The sequence below is a fragment of the Coenobita brevimanus genome, chromosome 6, assembly GCF_032717465.1.
Source record: "Coenobita brevimanus isolate Jiangsu-jjx chromosome 6, ASM3271746v2, whole genome shotgun sequence".
Lineage (NCBI taxonomy): Eukaryota > Metazoa > Arthropoda > Malacostraca > Decapoda > Coenobitidae > Coenobita > Coenobita brevimanus.
In genome coordinates this window covers 60954037-60973785 of record NC_136959.1, presented here as the reverse complement: position 1 = coordinate 60973785, position 19749 = coordinate 60954037, and positions in this window count along the sequence as shown.

Here is a 19749-nt window from a genome sequence, read left to right as displayed (position 1 = left end):
AGAGAGAGGGAGAGAGAGAGAGAGAGAGAGAGAGGAGGGGAGCGAGGGAAGTAGGGGTTGCGAGGGAGCAAAAAATGACTAAGGGGGAGAGATAGAAGGGAAACTGGGGGGGAGGGGGACGGGGGAAAAGGGGAGCGTGGTGGAGAAGGGCGGAAGGAAAAGCCGTGAGGAAAGTTGATGGGTTGCAAAAAGTAAGTACAAATAGACAAAGGAGAGAGAGAGAGAGAGAGAGAGAGAGAGAGATTAGTGAGAGATAAAAGAGAGTGAGCAAGCGAGTGAGGGAGAGGAGTAGCGGCAGTGACGGTGATGACCATACCATGCCTGCGGCTCCACCACCTGCTCCCTCCATAACACACACACACACACACACACACACACACACACACACACACACACACACACACACACACACACACACACACACACACACACACACACACACACACACACACACACACACACACACACACACACACACACACACACACACACACACACACACACACACACACACACACACACACACACACCATTTCTCTCTCTCTCTCTCTCTCTCTCTCTAAGTTCTAGATACTTTCCTAATAATAATCACAAAGTTAGAATTCTACAAACGTAAAGTCCTAAACCAGTTGATCAAAAAAGACCTCAGTATTAAAATTTCTAACTCCCCTCTCCCCCCTCGTTCGAAAAATCTCTCTCCTAGTCTGTATAGAATCGTCAAAGTCAGCAGTAAAAAGAACCAAAATACCTGGCGTGAAGAAAGTTTTTTGTTTTTCACCTGAGGAGTGAAAATTATTTATTTTCTTACCTGGTGCAACATCATAATTATTAATCCCTTCACCCCGAGGACGTATGTTGATTCTTGCCCTCGTGACGATTTTATTCAGCTTAAGACGGATATATGGTAGGGAAGGTATTTTTCCAGACGATTTTATTTATGAAAAACCTGTAGTAAAGGAGGGATTTTAAGGCTATACTTACCTTCTCCCGATCGATGAATATCCCCTAACCTGAGAGAGAGAGAGAGAGAGAGGGAGGGGGAAGTTACGTAGGTTGCACAGGTGTAATACGATACAGCGTCACAGATTTCAAACAGGTTAATTAACTTTGGATGGGACAGGTGTGAGAGTAAGGGGACAGGTGGAGAATTCAGGGGTGGAATCTGTAGATGGATAGAATAACAGGCAAGGAAATATTAACTTGAAATAAGCAGAATAAATCGCCAAGGTAGAGGTGCTGAGGAGCCTTTTGAGCCCACATGAAGACGACTGTAGCTCCCTAACACCTTGTCCTTTAGTTTCCACACCACGCCTCTCTGTTCTCATGCATGTTGTCTTTATTTTATATACTCTAACACGGAAGGCGAAAATAACGCTCAAGGGATTGTTAATGAGCTGTGTGCTAAAAATAAACTGCAAAGGAAAAAGTGTTAGGGAGTAAAGGGATAAGTATTCCCCCAAGGTATGATGTTAAATCTTGCGAGTTTCTTAGATGTACTTAGTTTTCTAGTTGCGGGTAATTCTTCCATCGAGAGTTAGGGGATATGAGTGCTTGTATAACCTGGCAGTGGAGCAGCCCGGTGATATCGCTGCCACCACACGAAGGCGGCCCTCTCCTGCATCGCCTCTTGGTGGTAGTGAGGTGGGGGAGGGGCAGGTGGGATAGGAATGTAATTAACTACCTCGGCCCCGAGACTCCACTCAACACATCCCACATTTTACTCCAAATTAGAATGATTCCGAATGACTATTGGCCTACAAATTGCAGATTTTCGTCCGACCAATTCCCCCCCCCCTCCTCTTTTTTTTTTTCTTTCTGTTCAATTAAAAGAACAATTTTTACTTTTGCGCTGCACGGTAAAACAAGAGGGGGCCGCCAAAGTGAATAATGTAGTTTGCATTTTTTCATTTTTTCGTTGTGTGTGTGTGTGTGTGTGTGTGTGTGTGTGTGTGTGTGTGTGTGTGTGTGTGTGTGTGTGTCGTCCCTGATTAAGATACGTCGGACCAATTTAGGTTGGATTACGTTTGTTTTTGGTTGGGTGAAATCAGGTTAGTTTGGAGTAGAATAACTGATGAATTAAATTGCGTTGTATGTGTGTGTGTGTGTGTGTGTGTGTGTGTGTGTGTGTGTGTGTGTGAGGGAGAGAGAGAGAGAGAGAGTTTGTGCGTCTGTTTATATTGACACAGTTTGACCAAATATCACACAGAAACGACCTGGTAAAGATAGGGTGCTGGGGATCCATCGAAGTCCACGACGAACATAGAAGTCACAGTGTTACATAGACGGACCGACGCAGAGATAAAAAGAAAAGAGGCAGACGGAGATCGTAAAGCGAGGAAAAGAATAGTTCCAATTCCATTTTACGATTAGTTGCTGTTAATTAAATGGACCTCTGATTCTCCTTCCTCCTCCTCCTCCTCCTCCTCCTCTTCCTCCTCCTCCTCCTCCTCCTCCTCCTCCTATTATTATTATTATTATTACTTGCATTAATTTATTTATTTTTCTCATTCTTGGTGTTCCTCCTCTCCTCAGGTATATTTCTCTCTCCCTCCCTGCCACTTTTTCTCCTCCTGGTGTTACGCCTCCTTATCTTTTTCCTCCACTTTATTGCTTCCTCTCTCCCATTATCTCTCCCTCACCCACTCGGTCTCCACTCACCATTGTAACCCTTCTCCGTGTTTCTCTCCACCACAAGCACCTTTTCTCTACTGACTTATTTTTGGATTCGGGTGGCTAAAAATGTTTTGTACGTTATTATATACGCAGATTGTGGTGATATTAGAATGATTTACGTAACACAGAAGAATACGGCATGGTGTAATAATCCCAATAAATCGCTAAGGATGGGGTGTTAGGGAGCTTCCACAACCGACAAGAATACGGCCCAAAGAATCGTCTGTCGGTAGAGAATCATAGCAAATCTCCCTCAGCTTTGGAATATTGGCCGGCAGGGGAAAGTGAGAAGTAGATGAGGTGCAATATTGTCCTTAGTTGAATGAAATCGTCAGGCGATGGCAATAGTAAAATGAACGAAAGACGTCTCCGGGGTCAAAGGGTTAATTCCTCGTCCTCCTTAAGTCCCTGTCCCTCCTTCTTCACTTCACGTCACTTCCTTTACCTTTGATTCTCGCCTTCTTCCGTCATTCCCCCTTTAAGTGAACTCACCTTTGTATGCTCCTTAGACGCGCTCATTGTGTGTGTGTGTGTGTGTGAGAGAGAGAGAGAGAGAGAGAGAGAGAGAGAGAGAGAGAGAGAGAGAGAGAGAGAGAGAGGCACAGGCATCATTAATTAACATGCGATAAAACTTAGTACTCCCTAATAACTCGCTCATAGAAGACTAAAAATAACATGTCTTCGATACCGATAACCGATGATGTTGCTGATAACGGTGCTGACAACCCGGCTGATGCGGTGGTCTTGGCTGATTACGCTGATGGGTCAGCACAGGTCAGCACAGCAGACAGACGGAGCGGACTGCGCCTTTGTTGCCTTTGATTGAAGTAATAGAGTTTGTTGGTGATACGAGAGAGAGAGAGAGAGAGAGAGAGAGAGAGAGAGAGATGAGCTGTTGACTTCTTCTCATTTGTGATTTTGAGTGATTTGAAAGTCTGTGTTAATTTTGAGGAACTTATTTTCACAGTATGGGTGGATCTTTATTTTATTTTATTCATGGAGCTGTTAGAGGATTTTATTTAGGAGAGCAGCCAAGGAGTGATTTTTCTTTGGGGGGGGGGGACGTTGAATTGATGTTAATGAATGGTTGCTGACCCTCTCTCTTTACCAAATGTCTCCTTCAAGTGGCTTTTTTTTTTCTTTTTATGTAATGGGTCCTCGCACGGAAGAGGGAAGTTTTGGTGGCTTGTGTGGTAAGTGAATGGATGTCCCGACCATTTCGCTTGGCATCAAGGAGGTTCTTTTCCAGCTTATATGCTTTTTTGTTCGTAATTATGGATCCCTCCCACTCCACACCTTGGGATGAAAGAAGGTTAAGATGGTGATGATGATAAGAGGGTGGAGGAGGATACCTGCCCTGAGATGATGATGATGATGATGATGATAATGATGAGGGGAAGGAGGAAGAGGAGGAGGATAGCTGCCCTGAGATGATGATGGTATTGATGATGATGACGATGATGGTGATAGCTGCCCTGAGATAATTGATGATGATGACGACGATGACGAATTGATGGATTGATGATTGATTAATGATGATGATGATGATGATGACGATTATGATGATGATTTAAATGTGAGGGTACTTCTGAAGATAATCCCTGTTAACCAATACTTACAAAAGAATAACCAGAGATCAGAGAGCGGCGGTATTACCCATTGCCACTTTTATTTACCTGTTTGCAAGCTTCGGTAAAGAGCAGGTGAGGACCCCAGTACCCGGAAGTGTATTGATATTAGTTTTGGTGGGACGAGGGTGGTACTGGAATGCAGGTATATTGGACACGTGATTTTCGATATTATGGGCATTGTCCAGGTACTGATTGGAGCCCCGTGCTTTGAATACCTTTAGTGCGAGGAAGTAACACCGTCTGTAGGTGCGGAAAAAGGTAGATAATGATGATGATGATAATGATGATGAGAGAGAGGACTAAGACGTCATCATCCTGTAGATATTTTTTTCCGCAGTATTTTGTGGCGTGTATTAATTTTCTGATGAACACCCATTTCCTGATGTAGCGCAGTAGCATTAACCTTTTCTTGTTATTTTTGCAGGTCAGTAACTGGAGTCTTGTCGGTACAGTTACGTCGTCCGTGGTGAGTACAGCCAGCCCATCCCGCCCACTCCATCCCACCCACCCCTACAAAATTTATGTTCTGATGTGGAGAGACTTTGTGGAGGGCATAGGATCATTTCTGGTGCCTTTTCTTCAGTTATTTATTATGTTGGATATGCTTTTGTGTGTGTGTGTGTGTGTGTGTGTGTGTGTGTGTGTGTGTGTGTGTGTGTGTGTGTGTGTGTGAGTGTGTATTGAGTCTTGTCTGATGGTATGTATGTTTCGCCCTCCCGCCTGTGATATACGTGGCCATCTCCCCCAGCTGATCCCCGTTGCTGAGTAGAGGTCGTGTTTCTCTCAGCACTCAGGCGTGAACAGCAGCAGTGGGAGGCTCGCTATCTCGCACCGTCATCCTTGTTTAGGCCAGGTGTGGTGCTCTGTGTGTGTGTTTTGTGCTTGTCTGTGTGTGTGTGTATTTTTCACGGGTGTTTGTTTTCTGTGTTTGGGTGGGAGGTGCGTGATTTTACCTAAGTGGAAGGCAAGGTCCCTATTTTTCACGACAATTTCTAAAGTTGTGTGTGTGTGTGTGTGTGTGTGTTTTCTGGCCATGCTGAGCTGTGTTAGTATTGCTGACAGCACTCGGGCGTGAACAGCTGGAGTGGGAGGCCGGCTGTCTCGCCCTTCATCCGTGTTTTGAAGCGCGATGCTGTGTTTTCTGAAGTCTGTGTGTTTTCGGCGCTTGTGGTTGCTCTTTGCTTGTGTATGTGTTTTTTGAGATTTCTGATTGTGTGTGTGTGTGTGTGTGTGTGTGTGAGGTAGCTTATGTATGTCAGCGTATAGTGTATGAATCTGTCGGCATAATGTGTAGCCTTGACATGTGTGCGTTTTAGCAATTGCGTGTATGTGTGCATGTAGGTATGTATGTCAGGGTAAGGGCGTGTACGTGTGTCCATGCGTGAGAGTACAGGCATGGATGATCGCCTGAAAGAGAGAGAGAGAGAGAGAGAGAGAGAGAGAGAGAGAGAGAGAGAGAGAGAGAGAGAGCAATTAGATGGATAGGAAGAGTAGATTTAAGTGTCGATTGTGTTTGTGTGTGTGGGTGTGTGTGGGTGAATATTTTGCCAGGATATTTTGTGTGGATATATTTTCACAGGTAATGTGTGTAAATATTTTTTTACCAAGAATATTGATTGATAATTCTGCCCCCTGCATGTATGTATGCATATTTTTGCCCATTTTGTGTATGGATATTTCTACATCGGTATGTATGTATGAATGAATGAATGAATGAATGTATGTATGTATGAGTGAGTGTACGTGTGTTTATATGGAGGAGTGTGCATAGAGCTGAAAGTGTATTTGCTGGTGTTTGCGTATGCGCTTGGGAAGATGTGGGAGTGTGCGTTTATATGGTTGTATTCGTCGTGAATGTGCGGGAAGTGTACATGTACGGATATGTGCGTGGTGCAGCTATGTGCGTATGAGCTGGTATGTGCGTATGTGCGGGTGTAAGCGTACGGTGTGAGTGTTTGCGTGGATGTAAAACTTTCTCCGTTGCTGCGAGCGTGACACAACGCACTCCTCTCATTACCACACCACCCGCACCACACCCACCACCACCACCAACACCACCACCACCACCACCACCGTTTCTTTCTTAGCTGTTGGATAGAAAAGAGGAGAGAACGAAGAGAGGGGGGGAGGAAAGGGAGATGAAGGGAGAGCAATGGAAGCAAGGAAGGTGGGAGAAAAGTAGAGGAGGAAGGAGAGAGAAAGAGATGGAGAGATGGGAGAAAATAGAGGGAGGGAAAGAAAAGAAATTCCGATTCCTTTAGTAGAGAAGGAGGGGATGGAAGGAGTGAAGGAGAGATCGAGAGAGAAAGGAGAGGTGGAGAGTGGGAAAGAGGGGAAATGGAGAGAGAGAGAGAGAGATTTTCAGACAGACAAAAGACAAAGAAGAAACAGACTTTAGCACATCCCCTTTTTACGACATCATCCCAGATTCCACCCTGATATCTAAACATTCCACACGCCCTGACTTTCACCCTGCCTAAGCTTCTTCTAGTCGTGTTATTCCCGTGGTTGGAGGCTCCGTTTTTGCCCAGCGAATTGAATTTATTGAATTTCCTGTGTTGAGAGTAAGTAAAAAGGGTGTTTGCAGCAGTGTAGGGTGGGTTGGACAGAGAGAGAGAGAGAGAGAGAGGAATTCTCACAGCCAGTTAGTAAAATCTTACATTAGCGAGATTAAGATTCCAGACTTGTGCAATCGCTGTGAAAGCGTTATGAATGGGTTTATTAAAGAGAGAGAGAGAGAGAGAGAGAGAGAGATTTATAAACATGGTAAACGGACGAAGATGAAGATACGCACGAGAAAAAAAATCGAAGAAAGAGGATGGAAGTTTATGCCCCGATAGATTATTCTGCATCAGTAATTTTCGCATCATCCCATAACTTTGCATTCCCTCTTCCCATCCTCTTACGTCCCACTCATTTTCGTTCAGCTCTTTTTTTTTTTTCTCTCCCATCCTTCGTGTGATTTTCCATTGCATACTCTTTTTTTCTTTGGATTTGCATCGTTCTCACATTAATCTCTCGCTTTTTTTTGCCTATAACTCATGTATTTTTTCCTCTCCCTTGTACTGGCCTCCCTCCTCCCACTCCTCCATCTCCCCACCCTACCCTTCCACCTCCACCCACCTTACCACCCACTCTCTAACTCTGACCATCCACCCTCTTGTCTTCCCACCTTTTTTGCCTCCTCCCAATTTCCATCCCACTTGCTCATCTCATTAATTTTTTTTCGTTCATAGACCAAACGCCCTCCACCTCATCATCCCATCCACCTACACCCACATTACCACCTATCTTATGCCCACCCACATATTTTCTCACTTTTCCGTCTCCACCCACACTCATGACGTTCTTTTTCTCTTTTTACCACATTTCCTCTTTCCATCCTCTCCTTTCACCCATCCTCCCATCCTACGTACCCACCCACCCAGCCACCCACTTCAATATACCTCCACCAACATTATCCATGCACCTCCCTGCCCTCTTAAACTCACTTCCACTCACTTTCATACATTTCTCCTCTCGCCTTCCCATTCTTCCATTCTTCCCACCCACCTCCCTTCCCACCCCTTCATACCTCCACCCATCTCCACCCACCTCCTCATTATGTCCATTCACCTGCCTAGCCACTATGACCCACCTTTACTTACCTTCACGCTAAGCACAGCACACCTTCTTCTTTCACCTCTTCACCTTTCCCACCCCACCCCACCCCACCCATCCACTCTCCGTGACCACACACTCATCTCCATATTATCTCTCTCTCTCTCTCCACACACACACACACACACACACACACACACACACACACACACACACACACACACACACACACACACACACACACACACACACACACACACACACACACACACTTTCCTTTAGTTGTCCAGTCTTTAGCAACCAGTCTATCAATCCATCCTTTCCCACCAACCTCTGCTACATCCACTTACCTTCTTCATTCACCCATCGTCATCTACCTAACTTGTTTTCCTTTGACTCTTCCTTACCTGTTGTTCCGTCTCACTAGTTTCCTCCTGGCTCACCTTTTCTAACTTAATTCATCATCCATACCACCTCGCCTCACTGTACACTCACCCGTCTTCATCTGTCGTAGGTGCCTCTTCGCCATTCATCTTCTTTTTCACCATTCATTTTCCCCAGCTCATATGACTTTCACCCTGTATACCTCCACACACACTCCCCCCATTCCACCCACCCTCCCCCACTGACCCATTCTTCCTTATCGTTTCCCCCACCTACTTTTTCACCTTCTTGCCCACCCAGCTCCTGAACTTTCACCTCATCTTTTATTTTTCCTACACGTCTTCTCCACCCTACGCATCTCCCCATCCTAGCTCATCTCCTGTCTCATCTTCTTCTCCCGCCTCTTCTTTTTCCTTGATATTCTTCCTATCCAAATTCCTTCTTCCGACTCCTGATCGTCTTCTTAACCAAGCTCTCCCTTCTCTTTCATCATCTCATCCCAGCTCTTCTCGTCTCTCCATCTCCTTCCCTACCTTCCGTTCATCTTCCCCCCTCTCACATTTTGTCTCATACTAAATCTTCACATAAATTCCAGGGATATACCTATTAGATGCGCACTGAGAACCATAATAGAATTTGTTGTGTTAATGGCTATGACTTGTGCGTGCGTGTGTGTGTGTGTGTGTGTGTGTGTGTGTGTGTGTGTGTGTGTGTGTGTGTGTGTGTGTGTGTGTTTGTGTGTGTGTGTGTGTGTGTGTGTGTGTGAATAACTGCATACCATTGTGTATTTGTATGTATAACCATACTTTTAGCTTCGTCAGTGTTACATCTTTGTTTTGCACTTTTATGAATACCAAAATAAATTTGCGTATATGTATGCATGTCTTTCGGTTATGGCGGTGGTGACTGGTATATGTATTTCTGTGTACGTATTCTGCTCTGATGATGATCATGATGATGATGATGATATTGGTGACGATGATGATGATGGTGATGATGATGATGATAGTATTTCGAAGTTCGTATTTTTGTAGTATTTCGAAGTTCGTATTTTTGTAGGTGTCTCCCCTGTTTCGCATTGGGACTATGTAAATTTCGAGTGCAGTGGAATTAACTTTTCGTACAGAATTAGCATATTATTGACTGTGCATTTTTGTATTATTCAGTTCCATTAAGGTTTGTAATATACTAAAATGTTAAATGGAGAGTACAGTGGGAAACAGAAGCAGAGAGTGAGAGTGGGGGTAATGGGGAAGGGATTATGAGTGTCAGGAGGGAGAGGAGGGAAAGGGAGAGAGAAGAGGGAGAGAGAGAAGGACAGAAGGAAAGGAGGACAGGAAGGAGAGAGGAAGGGACAGGATTGGGGAGGAAGGGAAGGACAGGAGGAGAGGGTATCATGGGTGTGAAGAGGGAGGGATGGGGAGGGAGAGGAGTGGGGGAAAGACGAGGGAAGGGGAAGGGAAGGAAGGGACAGGATTGAGGAGGAAGGGAAGGACATGAGGAAGGGATGAGAGAAGGACAGCAGGACGAGAGGGACAGGAAGGAGAGAAGGAGGGACTGAATGGAGGGAAAACACTAGGAGTGGGGAGGAAGGGTGGAGGAAGGGAAGGAGAGGAGGGAGGGAGGAGAGAAAGACAGAAGGTAGGGAGGACAGGATGGAAGGGGGAGGGGGCACGATGGAGGTGGGAAGAGGGAGGTAGGAAGGGATTGGAGCGCCAGGTGGTATTGTAATTGGAATCGCCATTGTCTTTATTTGTAGTTTATTTTATTTGAGATTATATTCACGTTTTATCTGTTACGTCTTTTTTTATTTCCTTTTGTTATTATTATTATTATTATTATTATTATTGTTATTGGTAGTAGGACCATGTATGTGTGTATGTATGTATTAATATTATCGGTGTTTTTCTAGCATTATTATTACTATTATCACTATACAGTATGTAATTTTTCATGTTATTTTGATTTTTTTTGTGTATATAATTTTCTTTAAATATACCGTATATATCTCCGTTTTGCGATGGGGTGGGTTTTGTGTATTGTTGGATGACGGTGCAGAGTTTTGTGATGCTTGCACATTTGGCGTTATTTTATCCATTATATGTAAATCTACCCCGGCCCACATGTAACCCAATACATTTTAATGCCCCCACTACCACACCACTCCCAGGCAGCATTTTGCCAAAGTTTCCTCCCCTCCCCTTCCTCCCTCCATCCTCTCCATCATCCAGTTCTTCTCTTCCCTTCCTCCATCCCTTCCTCCCTCCATTCATCCCTCCTTCCCTCCCTCCCTCCTTTCCGTCCTTTCCTCCCTCCCGTCTTCCACTCCATCCTTTCCTTCAAACATTCATCCATCAATTCATCCATCCAACTTCTCCCTTCCTTTTACTCTGTCCCCTTACTTCCATCCCCTTTCCCTCTCCCCTTTCCTTTCTGCCTCCCTTCCTCTCTCCCTCTCCCTCCCTCTATCCTTCTCTTCACTTTCCACATTTCATTTGATTATCTCTCTGTTTTTCTCCCTCCTCTTTCATGCTCCCCCTCTCCCTCTCTCTCTCTGCAATATCGTGTCTGATTTTAATCCTGTGGTCTCGCATTTTTTTTCATGTTCGTTTTCCCTCTATTTTTATTATTTTTTTCGTGTTCGCCTTTTTCTTTTCCCTTCGTCCCCCCAACCCTCTTTTCGTTCATTCCTTTCATCTGACCCTTACCTTTTGTCCGTCTTCTATTCCTTCATTTTCCTTTTTTTTTTTTTTTTTTTTTTCGTATTCTCTTTTTTCGTATTCTCGCTCAGTTTGTCTTGCCTGATCCCTTATTGCCATGATTCTTGTTCTTTGCTCACTTTTCTCCTCCCTTTTTTCCATCATCATCATCATCATTATCATCATCGTTATCGTCATGAGTAAGATAGAAAGCGATGATGAATGATATCGGTAATCACTCTTTCCCCTCTTTCTGGCCTTCCTCTCTCGTTGCCTTCTCCCAGTCTTCGCCTTCACCACTCACGCAGCCCTCTCTCCTTCCCCTCCTATGCGGCCCTCTCGCCTTTCCCTCTCACGGTGTAGGTTTTCCCCTCCGAACCGTCGGGAAATGCATCCTAAACTTCCACCTCTCTCAAACTCCTCTTACCCACCTCTTCTTTGGCCTCTTTTGACATCTTTTTGCTCTTTCTCAGACGTTTCCTCTTGCTTTTTATCTCCCTCCTGTCTTCAGCCTTGCTTCTAATCTGTTTCTCTCCTGTCTCCAGTCATTCTTTTTGTGCTTTTTATCTCCCTCCTGTCTTCAGCCTTGCTTCTAATCTGCTTCTCTCCTGTCTCCAGTCATTCTTTTTGTGTGTTGCTTGCTTATCTTTAGTCTTGCCCTTTATTATCTGTTTCTCTCATATCTTCCGCCGTGATGTCCTATTTTCAAGACCAGTCTTTCATTCCTTCTCCCCATCTTTAGTCTTTTCTTTCCCCTCCTCCCCAAGTATTAGCATTCTCTTTTCTCTTTCCAATTTTTATATCATTCCTCCCTCAAATCCTTCTTTTCATTTTCACTCCTCTCTTTCCAATTCTTCTCCAGTTTCAGCATTTTTACCCATTTTTGTACCGTCTCTCCCCCCCCCCTCCCCATATTTCATCCTTCTTTCACTCTCCAGTATCACCCCTCTTCTCCCCTCCTCGCCCCACTTTCTCTCTCTCTCTCCCTCTCTCTTTCAATATCTGCCCTACTCCCTCCTGGTCTTATCTCAGCCCTCATTGATTTTTACCTTCCATTTTTTAATCATCTCTCTCTCTCTCTCTCTCTCTCTCTCTCTCTCTCTCTCTCTCTCTCTCACTCACTCTCTCGTTTTTGTTTTATTATACTTCCTTAGTGGGGACAATTTTGTGGGCGTCTGGCCTTGGGTTCCTTCTTCCTTGCAGTAAAAATCACCCCCAACTCCCCTTTTTCATCCATCTGTTTCCCAATTTCACTCCCCTCTTTCCCCTCCCTACCCCTGTCTTCCCTATTTTCACCCATCTCTTCCCCATTTTTCACCCCTCTCTTCCCCATCTCCACCCCACTCCCGCACACCTTCTCCCTGCCTTACACTTATTATCAGGTACCCAGCGATTTCACCCTCTTCTCCAATTTTACTCAGCTGTCTCACAATTTCAACCTTTTCCTCCCAGCATTCAACCCCAATCCTCCCCATTTTCACTTCTCCCTCCCTGATATCACCCTATTCTTTTCCATTCTCCCTCATTGTCAACCCTTTCTTCATTATCGTCCTTCTTTCCCCCCAGTCACCTTTTTCGCGTCCTTCACACCACGCGTTCTCCCTCCATTATCTCCCTCGTTATCCCTCACCCATCCCCCTCTTTTTTTTTTTTTTTTCCATCTCTCTTTTGTCCCCACTCTTCATTTCTCCTTGCTAGTTCCACCCCTGTCTTCCCACTCCATCCCTCTCCTCCGCATTTCTACCCCTTGCCTCCCCATTTCACCCCTCTCCTCCCATTTCCCCCTTCTCCTTCCATTTCCACCCCTCTCCCCTATTTCATCCCTCCCCATTCCATCCGTCTGCCCCCATTCCACCCCACTCTTCCTCATTTCCACCCTTTCCTCCGTATTTCCACCCCACTTCTCTTTTCCACCCCTCTCTTCTCCCCATCTCAACCCCACTTCCCTCGCGCACCCTCTCCCGGTCTTCTTATCGCCGGACCCCCTGCGATTTCATTTCCTGGTCTTGGGCTGGTTATTGGTCGGTTCTGCTCCCCTTCTTGGCCGTCTCTCTTTCTCGCCTCCTGCAAAGTGGACCGGGCCAGAGGTAGACTTGGACCGGGCCAGAGGGAGACTTTGTTAATGACGTATTTGACTTCAGTTTGGCTTTGGAAGAGGGGAATGCTTATATATATATATAATATATATATATATATATATATATATATATATATATATATATATATATATATATATATATATATATATATATATATATATATCTACACACACACACACACGTGTTAATCTGTGTCCTAACGCTGCGTCCTGTGACTGGTGGCCCCAACAAAGATCAGCTTCCAATATGTCTGTTTGTCTGTCAGTCTGTTTCTTAACTCTGCATCCTGTGAGTGGTGAGCCGAAGGGTGAACCTCCAGACGTTTAATTGCATTGTTGATTATTGGTGTCTTGAGGCACCCAGATCATCGATCCTCACAGTACCAGACTGAGCCGTCCCCACAACACACGAGGATTGAGATGCGTTATATATAAACCACCGTGTATAGAAGACATCCTTGTGCTGAGGAGCTGTATTGACATTGTTTGTGACCTCTCCCCGACATTTTCTTTCAGCTCAGCGTAATAAAATCGGCCGACTATGGCTGTTTATTCTTATTATTGTGAAGTGTGGACCTAGTAGACTGCAGGCTGAAGTTGCCCATCCCCCTCAGTCTGCCATTCTCCATTCTGGGGATAGGGAAGTTGTTGAGGGACGTATGTATAAGATCTTCGGTTTAGCTGGCAGTTATCTTGTTTTTGTTTTTTCTTGGAGGTAACAATCTAACGGGCTTCTGGCCTTTGGTTCCTTCTTCCCTGCATTAAATATATATATATATATATATATATATATATATATATATATATATATATATATATAGAGATATACAGAGAGAGAGAGAGAGAGAGAGAGAGAGAGAGAGAGACCCAGTGTTTTACAAGTATCACGTGAAGGGGTTCCACTCCAGCACCCTGGTTATAGGAACATTGAAATTATAAAAGACGTTCTGTTATGAGCAGGATAGTTTAAATGCGTTTGTTTAATTTGTGAAAACAGTAAGCTTGCTGATAGTTTTTTTTTTTTCCATGTGCTCTGTTTCCATTGTATTCATTTGCCAGTTTTGCCATGGTTTTGTTGATATTGAAAGGCTTTTATTTGGGGTGCAATTGGAGTTCGAATTGTGAGTGAGTTTCCTCAATCCAGGAATTAGTTTCGTCAGTAACACTCTGATCCTCAACCCATTATAAAAAGAAAGGACAATCATACAGAAAGCCTGTTCTCTCTCTCTCTCTCTCTCTCTCTCTCTCTTTCGCTCTCGCTCTCTCTCTCTCTCTCTCTCTCTCTCTCTCTCTCTCTCAGGAAGATAGTCAATTTTTGGTGAGAGTTTTTCCCCTTATGTCCTTCCGATCTGTCTGTCTGTCTGTCTGTCTGTCTCTCTCTCTGTCTCTCTCTCTCTCTCTCTCTCTCTCTCTCCTCTCCTCTCTGGAAGATAGTTAATTTTTGGTGAGTTTTTTTCCCCTTATGCCCCTCCCCCCTCTCTCTCTCTCAGGAAGATAGTCAATTTTTGGTGAGAGAGTTTTTCCCCTTATGCCTCTCTCTCTCTCTCTCGCTCTCTCTCTCTCTCTCTCTCTCTCTCTCTCTCTCTCTCTCTCTCTCTCTCTCTCTCTCACTGAACGTCTCCTCCTCAGGGCACAATTGGATTTCGATGTAAATTCTCCCTGATCGCGGAATTAGACAGCGCGATCAGCAACACTCCGATCCTGAAGCCATTATAAAAAGCAAGGGTAATCTCAGGGGAGGCTGGGGGCCCTCATAACAAGGGCACCCGCTTTAGGCTCGAGGTGGGGAGATTTATTTGATGGCCAAGATGGAGCTGAGGAAGGAGAGAGAGAGAGAGAGAGAGAGAGAGAGAGAGAGAGAGAGAGAGAGATGGGTAGGATGAAAAGAGATGTGATGGGGGAAATGGGGCAGACTAAAGAGAAGAGTGATGTGATGGACAGACAGAGAATGAGCCTACGAGGTTGACGTGGGGAGAGGGGAGATGAGGGAAGGGAGGGAGAAGGGAGACAGAGGGTGGTAGTTAGGAAGAAAAAAATTATTGGAAGAGATCGAGGAGACTAAAGAAAAGTGTAAAGAGATAAATAAGACGAATGAGACGCTGAAACAGGGAAGGAAGAGAGGAGATTAGGGAGAGAATGGATGGAAGATCTGAAGAGAAAAATGAAGAGAGATGGGACAGGGTGACTAAATAAGGAAGAGTGATGCGATGGTCAAGGTTAAGTGGAGCGAGGAAGACGTTGGGAGGAGATTGGGGAGATACTAGAAGATTTGGAGAGAAAGATTGAGAGAGATGGGACAGAGAGCTTGTAAAGGGAGAACTGATGAAATGGTTGTTTGGCAGGAGGAAGGATTAGAAAGAGAGAGTAGGGAGAAAAGAAGGAAACATGAAGGAAGAGACGATAGAGGAAGCTGGGATACAGATGAAGGAATTTGGAGAGGCGGTTGGTAGATGGAAGGAAGACTTGGAAAGGAAGAGGAAATATCAGATGTGTGTGTGTGTGTGTGTGTGTGTGTGTGTGTGTGTGTGAGAGAGAGAGAGAGAGAGAGAGAGAGAGAGAGAGAGAGAGAGAGAGAGAGAGAGAGAGAAATGAAAGGAGTTGCCTAGTAGGATGAAATGGGGTGCAGCCGGAGGGAAATATATACCGTATCTATATATAAGGGTGGGGTGGAAGAATGTGGGGTGGATGAGTATGAATTGTACGATGTGGAGATGTGGAGGGGGCAGTGAGGAACAAATCTTTTTCCATCATTACGGTTTCGTTTCGTTTTTCGTTTTTAAAGGCTCCAACATGCTTGGATGTGTCGGCCTTGGTCACCTACTGGCGGCTCTTCACGCTGCACGATCCATTGCAGCCTCCCTGTTCAGTCCCTTAACCCTAAGGTCACACTAAATGACCTCGTCCCATGTCTTTCTCGGTCTACCCCTCATAACCCCACCCCCAGTATTAACATTTATCACCTTCCTCACCCAATTATCATCCCCCATCCTCTCCACATGTCCAAACCACCTCAATCTACCTCTCCTCATCACAACACCAATACACTCCAGTCCCATCCTACCTCTCAACTCTTCCATTGTAAACCCAGCCCCTCCAGGCCTTGGACGCAGGGACGCATTGCACATCCACCTAATCATTGTAATTTCTGTACGTCTGAGCTGGCGAATATCTTCCTCCTTCACTGCCCAGGTCTCACCACCATACAGCATCACACTCCCAACACATGCTGCATACAAAGACCCCTTAGCACGTAGGGAGAGTCCTCTCAATGTCAGGAGAGGCAAGAGCTCCCTGAACTTCTTCCAACCACTTCTCACCCTAGCCACAGAGCTAGCTCCAGCCCCACCTTCAGCATACAACATGTCTCCCAAATAACAAAACCCTTCCACACACTCAAGAGATTCACCAGCAAGTTCAATCCTTTCACGTCTGACAATCTCCATCTGCTCACCCCGACACGCCGTACACATAAAATCAGCATTATCTCGCAGTCTACCTGTGAGTGAAACATACTCTCCTTGTCGGAGATAATAATTATAATAATAATAATAATAATAATAATAATGATGATGATGATGATGATAATAATATTAAAATGAATTAAGACGCATGGGAAGTAGGTGTTGTTTGCTAATGACAGGTAAATGACAGGGAAGAAAAGCTGTAAGTGGAGTGGACACAGAAACTCAAGTGACAGAGTGGCAAAAGAGAAGGAACTGGCAGGGTAAAGGTAGAGAGGAGAGGGGGGGGGGCAGGAGTATTAGGCAGCGGGCCGATGACAGGACGACAGGAGGTGATAAAACAGAAAGGAGCTGTGCCGAATTGAGAGACGTGAGAGAACAGGGTGAAAGGGACGATGGGAGACAGAAAAAGATAAAAGGAAGAGTATCGAATAGTAAGAAAGAGTCGATACAGAGAAACGTAATAGAATAAGAATGGAAAGACAGCTGAGAGAAAAAGATAGAAAGAGGATGGGGAGGGTGTTAAAGAGAGGCTGTCAAATGGAGAGAGAGTGAGAGAGAGAGAACAGGGTGACAGAAAAACAAGGCTAAAGCAGAAAGAAAAACACTGGAACAGACAGAAAACGGTGGTAAAAAGAAAGGAGTCACACCAGATTAAGAAAGTGACTGACCTGGATGACAGAAAAAACAAAGGAACGATGAGAGAGAGAGAGAGAGAGAGAGAGAGAGAGAGAGAGAGAGAGAGAGAGAGAGAGAGATATCATGGTAGGCCTACACATGGCGAGAGATTTGTGGTGATAGAATGATACAGACTGGCGGCAGAGTGGGGAGAGGGCGATGAAATATGGAGAGGCAGTATAGAGAGAGGAGGGGGAGGAGGAAATGGATGTGTGTGTGTGTGTGTGTGTGAGAGAGAGAGAGAGAGAGAGAGAGAGAGAGAGAGAGAGAGAGAGAGGCGGCAGGGTAAAGGATGGAGACAGACGGCATAATAGTGACACTGAAGAATGGCGGAACAGGGAATGCGCCGGTGGAGGCAAAAAGGCGGCCACATTATCGAGAGAGAGAGAGAGAGAGAGAGAGAGAGAGAGAGAATGTTTGTACCGGTATGTTTGTAATTATATGTGTGTGTTTATATACTACTGCATCATCGAATTTTAAAGAGTTCAACCTCCAAACCATCCTTTAGTTACTTTAAAATAATTACTGTTTTCCATATTAGCCCGAATTTGTAGAACTTCTGGCACTTTTTTCTGGGTTAGCCTCGGAATTGTTCCATTTTTCGGCCCTTTTTTTATTATTATTTTTGTTTGAAACTTCTCAAAAACACACAGGGCTAAAGGAAATAATATCAAACTCTCGATGCACTTTGAGTATTATGAAGCTATTGAGTTTGTAGTGAAAATCTGAATTGTTTTTGTTTCCCCCCATGATATAGTTCTTGCTTCTGGACGGACATGCTCCCTGTGTCTCTCTAAATAAGCTCTTCATTTCACTTTTTTTTTAATCAGTCTGTTTTACTTGTTGCACCTCTACATTCTTTATAATCTGTGCTTTTAATTCGTCTTTGTTCTTCTTAATGCTTCTCCATTGTCTCACTCTTTCCATCTGTATTCTTTTAACCCCTTTACATCATTATTCAGGCATGTCATCTTCTCTCATTTGTCTCAGGTTCGTTATTCCCCTCCCCCCTCCTCTCTCCCCTCGTCTCATTCACTTACTTATTTTTTCTCATGCCCTTACGATTTTTCTTATTTTCTCACAAGCTGGCCTCACTTTTTCTTCATTTCCTTTGTTTCTTGTCTTTTGTTTATTTTCCTTTCAGTCCTTTTACCCTCCTTTCAGGCATTGCTTTTCCCAGTTTTTGTTTTCTCGTGTGCCTTTGAGGCCTCGCGTCGACTGATCTCTTGTTGCATTGGCCCAGATTTTGGAGAGCAAGAGAGAGAGAGAGAGAGAGAGAGAGAGAGAGAGAGAGAGAGAGAGAGAGAGAGAGATTTTAGCATTATATAACCTTATGCATATGCGAGTGTGTGGGCTTATATGTGAATGTTTATATGTTATTATGAAGCACCGATCCCTCATCCCTACCCTCATAGTGTCATTTTTATTCCCGGGCTCAAGTTATGGGAATATTGGACAGTGTTTGGACAAAATGTGATTGGTTACCCTCGTGATGGATGGGACGTACGTAGCAGCTGTGTGGATGGGCGATGAAAAGGGGAGTGCATGGAGAAATTAACACACGGATGGAAATAATTGCCTTTGGGGTGGGTAATGGGTAGATGGGCACATATTTCTTTATTTATTTATTTATTTTTACCGGTATTTATTTATTAAGGAACTACCTCTGGACTGCAGGGATTGTAGGCTGAACTGCCTTTATCAGTTTATCCTTTGGCCTACACTCGCGCTGGGAAGTGGTGATATAAAGTTCATTAATATCCGTCACCCTGTCGTTTGCCATCTGTCTGCCTTACCTCCAACTCATACCACCCACATATCCCCCTCCATCTCATTCTCCGTCTCCCTCTTATCCTGCACCTCACTTACATACCCTCTCCTAGTCAGTCTCTCATTCTTCTGATGTGGGCATGTATTTTATGGGAGGAAATTATGTTGCCTGTGTGTAATGAAATGCGGTGTGGAATGGAATCGAGGAAGCAGACACCGTTCGAAGAAGGAATGCATAAATTTGCAGATAAATTATACAAACCATTATAGATGTTAATGGAGAGAAGGGGACTGTTAGGAATGGGGATAGATGGCTCGGTAGATATTTTATGATAACACAGAGGATTTATTGATAGCGATAAGGGAATAAATAATGAGGGAGTAAAGCAGACGTTTGTATTTTGTAAGCTTTTTAGTATGACGACACGTTATTTACATTTTTACCTGGCACTTGGCGATTTTATTCAGCTTAATTATGATAGATTTCTTGTAGTGAGGATTCCAGGGATTATTACCATTATCCTCTTCTGTATCTGTCTGTTTATCATTCTGTTTATCTCTGTCTGTCCGTCTGTATTTATTTAGGCTACCACCGGCATCTCGTAGTTCAGGAGCTAAAAGGAGAGGGGGATAGGTAGAGGAGCAGGAGGAAAGTAGGCAAGCTGGGTAGGAAGAACCGTAGGTTGGTAAATAAGTAGGTGGGTAGGAGAAGCGTTTGTCAGTAGGTAGGTAGGAGGGAAGACAAGTAGGTAAGT